The 7,836-nt window shown below is 40.8% G+C and overlaps 1 pseudogene; it reads right to left on the reverse strand.

The window, feature by feature from the left end:
* Positions 1-7,377: 7,377 nt before the first annotated feature.
* On the reverse strand, positions 7,378-7,500 carry LOC119062442 (uncharacterized; annotated as a pseudogene).
* Between the last annotated feature and the right edge of the window lie 336 nt (positions 7,501-7,836).

Genomic DNA, 7,836 nt, shown 5'->3' on the forward strand with positions numbered 1-7,836 from the left:
GTTCAAGCAACACAGTGAATGTGTCAGGAACAGTCCTCACCCAGGGCACTTCTAGGCTATGGGCAGAGCAAGTTGGAGGCTCTGATTACAACATCCACGTCATGTGGAAAGGGCTTTGATGAGGCAGTTGCCTCTTTGAACACATATGTTTTTACCAGTTACCTTGCAGAGAAATAAAAAAGACAAGACCCAAACATTTACTAAACTAAAGCCATAGCCTTCGTGCTAGGCAGGCTGCAGTCAGATGAGATCTCACAGCCACCGATGAGGCACAGTGGACAAATGACTTGTCCAAAGTCACCCAAACTGAAGGGTATAACCAAGCCTGTCTTACTCCAAAACCTGTGTTTTTTTCTCAGTGCACTAGCCTCAGATCATGTGCTGGGAAGTAATTTGGGGAGAACTGGGAAGATGTTCTCAAGAGAAGCGGTGAGTGACCTCCCATGAGTCTTCAGCTACTTCCCGCAGCACTGGCAGCACAGGGTCTGCAGCTCCTGGTTTCCTGATGAGCCTTCTCCCAGAGCTCAGGACCTCAGTGCGAAAGCTAGGTCCCTCTGTTTCTTTAGAGAGCTTTCAGAACGTGCCAAAGGCCAGGCCTCACCCAGATAAATTGAATCAGAAGTCTCTCAGGTGACTTTCATGTGCAGGTAAGGTGGAGAACCACTGTCCCAAAACCAAACACAATAGTTCTCTGCCTGAGCTGCGCAAATTTTTAAGAGAAATATTCTCCAGCCTCCATCCCAGGCCAGTCAAATCAGAATCTCTGAGTGTGCAGTCTTTCAGACTATACCACTCTACAGTGTAGCATAGGGTGTTGTTAGAATTGCTCTACTTTGTGTATCTGACTTCATGACTTGACTTGTGGGATATATTTAGACATTGATAATTAAGGAAAAAAGAATTCCTGTGAGGGGTCTGGTATAGCTTTCTTAAGCTCCCCATATGATGGCTGTGGACATCAGGTAGGGAGTCAGTGAATGCAATGCTGTTTCCTTCAGGGGAACAGAAAACAGAGGGCTCAAGGTCCCAACAGATGTGTTGGCCACAAGGCTCCTATTGTCTCGAAAGAAATTCCTCAAGGCACAATGGAAAGCCACCTTATTCTGTGGAATCCATCAGGAGCCTAAGTCCTGGTAGGAAGCCCCAGCAAGGTGTTGATGGAGATAAAAGATATGAATAATGGAAAATACTGATATGGCACTGACTTGTTCAAGAATTGTTCTAAGTGCTTTTCATGTGCACTCATTTAAAACTTGCTGCAGCCCTATGAAGAAGTTACTATTGCCCCATTTTATACATGAGGAAACTGAGAAATTGATGAACTTGCCAAAGATCATGCCACTGGTAAGTGGCAGAGTAGGGATCCAAACCCAGGCAGTGACACTCATGCCTGGGCGTGAGGAGATTGCAGTCCAATACTGGTGATGAGACAGGCATCCCGACAGTGCCCCAGCACAGTGGAGTGTGATAAATGTGGTGTTTTAAAAAATGCTATAAGAGGGCTCGATGTACATTTGGAACAGATTAGCTTCACTGGAGGAAACAGGGCAGCATTCCGGAAGGTGGTGGTACCAGAGCCGAGTCATGAAAGGTTAGGGCAAGGGCCCTCAAACTCTGTTCCTGAAAGATCTGGGTGTGACTTCAGTTAGACACGAGTGGTTTGCCACTAAAATGAAACACTGGCAAACTTATTCCATCAGGGGGAAAATTAAGCAACTAAAGGCGTCTTTTCCATTTCAAGTGTTTCTGTCACAAATTTCCCTAAATATTTGATGCCTGCCAATATGTACATGCTCATAAGTGAGAAGAGGAAAAAAGAATATGTAACAAATAAATATAAATGAAAGTAACATAAATCCTGCCTAATTCTGTTTCTTTTGTTGGTTGTCAGTGGTTGCCACTTCCTATTATATTGATCATTATCATTTCTGCTAATAAAATGATCCCTTTTGTAAGTGTAGAATTAAGTAGACCAGAATCTTTGCTCTCAAAGTGTTCTTTGACTCCAGGTTCCTCCCCATGATTCAATGAGAACCTCCACTAATGTAAGGCAGCATATGCTACTGACTAAGCCTCTCCCCCATCAGCAAAAATAGAGACGAGATGAGAGCACCTAAGAATCTAAGTTACTCAGTCACCCTGTGACAGTGACTAATGAACATCTGGTTTAGAAGAGGCTCACACGACTCTCAGGTCCCCTGGTAACCATGGGAGAAGATGTGCAATTGTACTGGACATGTTGCAGCAAAGTTTAAAGATTTGTGGGCACAAGGAGAGAACCTGGAATCCTCATGTGCATAATTATGCACAAGCAGCTAAACTCATGTATACAGTTTTCATTGTATTTTAATATGTGGAACAAGCTGAATTAGTGCATTAAAAGGCTTAGTTTACTTTTGTTCCACACTTAAAACTCCCATTGTCTATACTTCTGAGCCAGGAAGAGGGCTGATTTGACTATATGGTGCACAGAACCATGACTGCTTCTACCCCTTTAGTTAGGAGAAGGCTGCTGAAGCATATCTGCTCCTGTATTTCTGTATCCCCGGGGATTTATTTTGTCCCAGGGAAGGTAACTGTGGAGTAAGCAAAATAGGTCTGACATAATCCTTGAAGCTGAGGGCCTTCCAGTTTGAGAATACAGGCTCGTGGGATTCTGGTCAACTGGATAACCTTCCTCCTTCTACATATAAGAAGCAGGCCCAGGGTGATTGTGACCTACCTGAGACCAGTGCCCATTTTTCACTCTTAGATCAGGGCCCTCTCACTTACAAAACTGTACCACTTTGACAAACCACTGAGCAATGAACTTTACACTTAACAAAAGCTACATATGGGATTTTTAATCTCTATGGAGGGCAACTATCAGGACATACTGAATCATTAATTTATATATGACCCACTTTCAACACATAGAAACAATTTCATTTCCCTAAAACAATTAAAACACAGAAACCAGTTTAGGCCAATGTATATAGTAGTTCTTTTAATTCTTAAGGAATTGGAAAAGTAAGTGAAATTAACTTGGAAAGCTTGCCCTCCAGTGGGGAAATAGTGAATTAACCACATACTTCAGAGTTTCAAATAAACAGTTACTGCCCTGAACTACATGTATTGGGTTGGCCAAAAGTCTGTTTCATTTTTTCCATAAAAGACACATTTTTCGTTTTCACCAATAACTTTATTGATTTGGATATTTTGAGTACCAGCTATCTTCCATGTGGTATAACATTGATTGTTCTTAATTAATATGTTTTGGTTTTGTTTTGCATTTCAGTTGCATTTTTATCTTTCTTGAAATAATAAGCAAAATATGCTGCAAATATTGCATATCTTCTTCCACCTTCAATATTAAAATGGCTCCTCAAAAATTCACCAATTTTCAGTCATTAGAACTTTCAGCCAAGATGGAGACACAGGTAAATCCACTTTGCCTCCTTGCACAACCAAAAGAAGGTCAACAACAAATTTAAAAACCAAAAATAACCAGAACTTCCAGAAACTGGAACTGTATGGAAGTCTGAAAGCCAAGGAGTTAGAGAAACATATACCCAGACTGATAGAAGGAGTGGAGACAGGAATTCAGGGAGGAGAGGACTCTCAGCAAGGCAGTGGCTGGAGGACTGGGTGAGGCGATGGCTGGCGGAGAGGGTGGTCCGCATTTGTGTGCAGATAAACCAGGAGGAATAACTGGGGAGTGAGACTACGCAACCCAGGGTTCCAGTTTGGGGAAATGAAGCCTCTAAACCTCTGACTGAAAAACACCTGTGGGGGTTGAGGGAGCAGGAGAAACTCCCAGCCTCACAGGAGAGTTCATTGGAGAGACCCAAAGGGTCCTAGAATATACACAGTCTCACCCACCCAGGAATCAGCACCAGAAGGGACCAATTTGCCTGTGCGTGGTAGAAGAAGTGACTGAAAGCTAGCTGAGAGCTGAGCAAGTAGCATTGTTCCCTTTCTGACCCCTCCCCACATACAGTGCCAGCACACAGAGATGTGGTTTGCCCCACTCTGGCTAATACCTAAGGCTTGCTCCCCTTACTACATAACAGGCACACTGGGACAAAAAAAAATATGACCCAAATGAAAGAACAGATCAAAGCTCCAGAAAAAAATACAACTAAGCAATGAAGAGATAGCCAACCTATCAGATGCACAGTTCAAAACACTGGTAATCAGGATGCTCACAGAGTTGGTTGAGTATGATTGCAAAGTAGAGGAAAAAGTGAAGGCTATGAAAAGTAAAATAAAAGAAAATGTACAGGGAACCAACAGTGACGGCAAGGAAACCAGGACTCAAATCAATGCTTTGGAATAGAAGGAAGAAATCAACATTCAGCCAGAACAGAATGAAGAAATAAGAATTCAAAAAAAAAATGAGAAATTTAGGAACCTCCAGGACATCTTTAAATGTCCCAACCTCTGAAATCATATGGGTGCCAGAAGGAGAAGAGGGAGAGCAAGACATTGAAAACTTATTTGAACAAATAATGAAGGAAAACTTCCCCAATCTGGCAAAAGAATTAGACTTTCAGGAGGTCCAGAAAGCTCAGAGTCCCAAAGAAGTTGGACCCAAGGAGGAACACACCAAGACACATCATAATTATATTAGCCAAGATGAAAGATAAGGAGAAAATCTTAAAAGCAGCAAGAGAAAAGGAGACAGTTACCTACAAAGGAGTTCCCATTAGACTCTCAGCTGATTTCTCCAAAGAAACCTTGTAAGCAAGAAGGGCCTGGAAAGAAGTATTCAAAGTCATGAAAGGCAAGGACCTACATCCAAGATTACTCTATTCAGCAAAGCTATCCTTCAGAATGAAAGGGCAGATAAAGTGCTTCCCAGATAAGGTCAAGTTAAAGGAGTTCATCACCACCAAGCCCTTATTATATGAAATGTTAAAGTGACTTATCTAAGAGAAAGAAGAAGAAATATACAAACAGTAAAATGATAACTCATAACTACCAACAACTGAACCTAAAAAACAAAAACAAAGCAAACAACTAGAACAGGAACATATTCCCAGAAATAGAGATCACATGGAAGTTTATCAGTAATAAGGGAAAGAGGGAGAAGGGGGGAGAGGAATAAAAAGCACAAATGGTAAGTACAAAATAGACAGGGGAGGTTAGGAATAGTATGGGAAATGGAGAAGCCAAAGAACTTATATGTATGACCCATGGACATGAACTAAGGGGGGATGATGGTGGGATGGGGGTACATGGTGGAGGGGAATAAAGAGAAAAAAATGGGACAAGTATAATAGCATCAATAAAATGTATTCTTAAAAATTTAACAATTTTGATAAGTTTTTTAATGCATGCTGGTATGACAGCTGTCATGATACAATCTAACAAAATTGTTTCTAGGAAGTAAATATAACTTTGAAAAGGAATCTGAGCATGGGCCATGGGCTTACCGTGGACCCTGACCTCAGGGAACTGACTTTATTGTTGAGATAAGATTAAACTCCTGCAAGGTCAGCCCAGTGTGTAAGATACTACATGACTACTGAGCCTTCATGATAGAGAACAAAGAACCCAATGAAAAGTTGAAAGAAGTAGGTTTGGATTCTGCTCTACTATTGAAAATCTTTATAACCCTGGGAAAAGCTTGTATCCCTACTAGTTTAGTGTCATATAAAATGAGGATTATAATAATACCTCTTGCACAGGGAAGCTGTGAGGGTCACATGAGATTAGTGACAGAACTTAGTGACTGTAAGCATTCATCAACAATATCATGGACACTTACTTTGTGTTGGGCTCATGCTTCATACTCAAGACAGACCAAATTGGTGGCCTTAGGGAGCAAATAACAAGCTAAATAAATGAAGTACCCAAATAAGTGGGTGAACCCTAGCACATGTAGCTGTCTTGAAGGATTTTAAAAAGGCATGCCTCTGGTAAACCAATTAGAAAAAGATGTGCCTTGTGAGAAGAGCCATTAGACAGATGTTGCTAGCATGGTAGCCAGTATCCACCTGTGGCTATTTAAATTTAAATAAAATACCATTTAAAATCCAGTCCCTTAATGCACACTAGCTACTGTTAAAGTGCTGAATAGTTACATGTGTCCAGCACTACCAAATTGGATGTTGCAGCCTTATCCAGTGTGGCTCAGTTGGTTGGGTGTCATTCCACAAAGTGAAAGGCCAATGGTTGATTACTGGTCAGGGTACATGCCTGGGTTACAGGTTCACTTCCTGATCAGAGTGCATACAAGTGGCGGCCAATCAATGCTTCTCTCTCACATCAATGTTCCTCTCTCTCTTTCTCTCTCCCTTCCCCTCTCTCTGAAAATAAATAAAATCATTTAAAAATAACTGGAAATTGCAGCTTAGACAAATAGTTGGCAGATTAGAATTTTTTGGTCTTCAACTCTTTTTTAAAAAATATTTTATTTATTTATTTTTAGAGAGAGGGGAAGGGAAGGAGAAAGAGTGGGACAGAAACATCAATGCATGGCTGCCTCTCATGTACCCCCCACTAGGGACCCAGCCCGAAACCCAGGCATGTGCCCTGGTTGGGAATCGAACTGGCAACCCCCTGCTTCACAGGCCCGTGCTCAATCCACTGAGCCACACCACCCAGGGCAGGTCTTCTACTCTTTTTCATTAAATTTTCACCCAAGAACACGTTTACTGGTTTTAAAGAGTAAAGGATAGAGAGATACACAGAGAGAAACATCGATGTGAGAGAAATGTTGATCAGTTGCCTCCTAGACATGCCCTGACTGCAGATCAAACTGGACACCTAAGTGTGCCCTGGCTAGGGATCAAACCCACAACCTTTTTGTGTATGGGATGACACTCCAACCAGCTGAGCATCTGGCCAGGAATGGTCTGCTATTCTTTTTGTGTGTGTGTCTTCAAACAGAGTATTCCCAATTCCTCCCTCATACCTCTTATGATATTGTTGTTATTCATCCCACTTATCCATGTGCTAAATAATACAATATATTGCTATTATTTTGAAAAACTGTTTTTTGTTAGATTAATGAAAATAAGAATTTCAAAATAATAAAGGACAAAAAGTAAGAATAGTAAAATGTTTTATATTATCTTCATTGATATCATCTGTAACACTCCATCTCTTTTTATATAGACCTGAGTTTTTATAATTACATTTTATTAATTATGCTATTTCAGTTGTCCCACTTTCCCCTTTCCCCCTTCATCCAGCACCCCCTACTCTCTCAGGCAATTCCCCTACCATTGTTCATGTCCAAGGGTCATGCATCTAAGTTTTTATGCTACTCCATTTCCTATGCTGTACTTTGCATCCCTGTAGCCATTCTGTAATACCAATTTGTACTTCTTAATCCCCTTACCTCTTCACCCATTCACCAACACCACCCCCTCCCATCTGGTAACCATCAAAATGCTCTTCATATCAATAATTCTATCTCTATTCTTCTTGTTTGCTCAATTTGTTTTTAATTAGCAATAACCGTGCCTTGGATAAACCTCATTGGCTACGATATTGCCACTGCGCAAAGCTTCAATTTGTTTTTAGATTCAATTATTGATAGATATGTATTTATTGCCATTAAATTGTTCATAGTTTTGATTTTTTTCTTAAATAAAGTCCCTTAACATTTTATATAATAATGGTTTGGTGATGATGAACTTCTTTAGTTTTTCTTGTGTGGGAAGCTCTTTATCTGCCCTTTGATTCTAAACGGTATCTTTGCTGGCTAGAGCAATCTTGATTATAGGTCCCTGCTTTTCATCACTTTGTTTCTTTCCAATCTCTTCTAACCTGCAAAGTTTCTTTAGAGAAATCAGCTAACAGACTTATGGGAACTCCCTGTAGGTAACTAACTGCTTTTCTTTT

The sequence above is a fragment of the Artibeus jamaicensis genome, unplaced genomic scaffold (assembly GCF_021234435.1).
Source record: "Artibeus jamaicensis isolate MK-2021 breed Jamaican fruit bat unplaced genomic scaffold, CSHL_Jam_final contig_414, whole genome shotgun sequence".
Taxonomy (NCBI): Eukaryota; Metazoa; Chordata; class Mammalia; order Chiroptera; family Phyllostomidae; genus Artibeus; species Artibeus jamaicensis.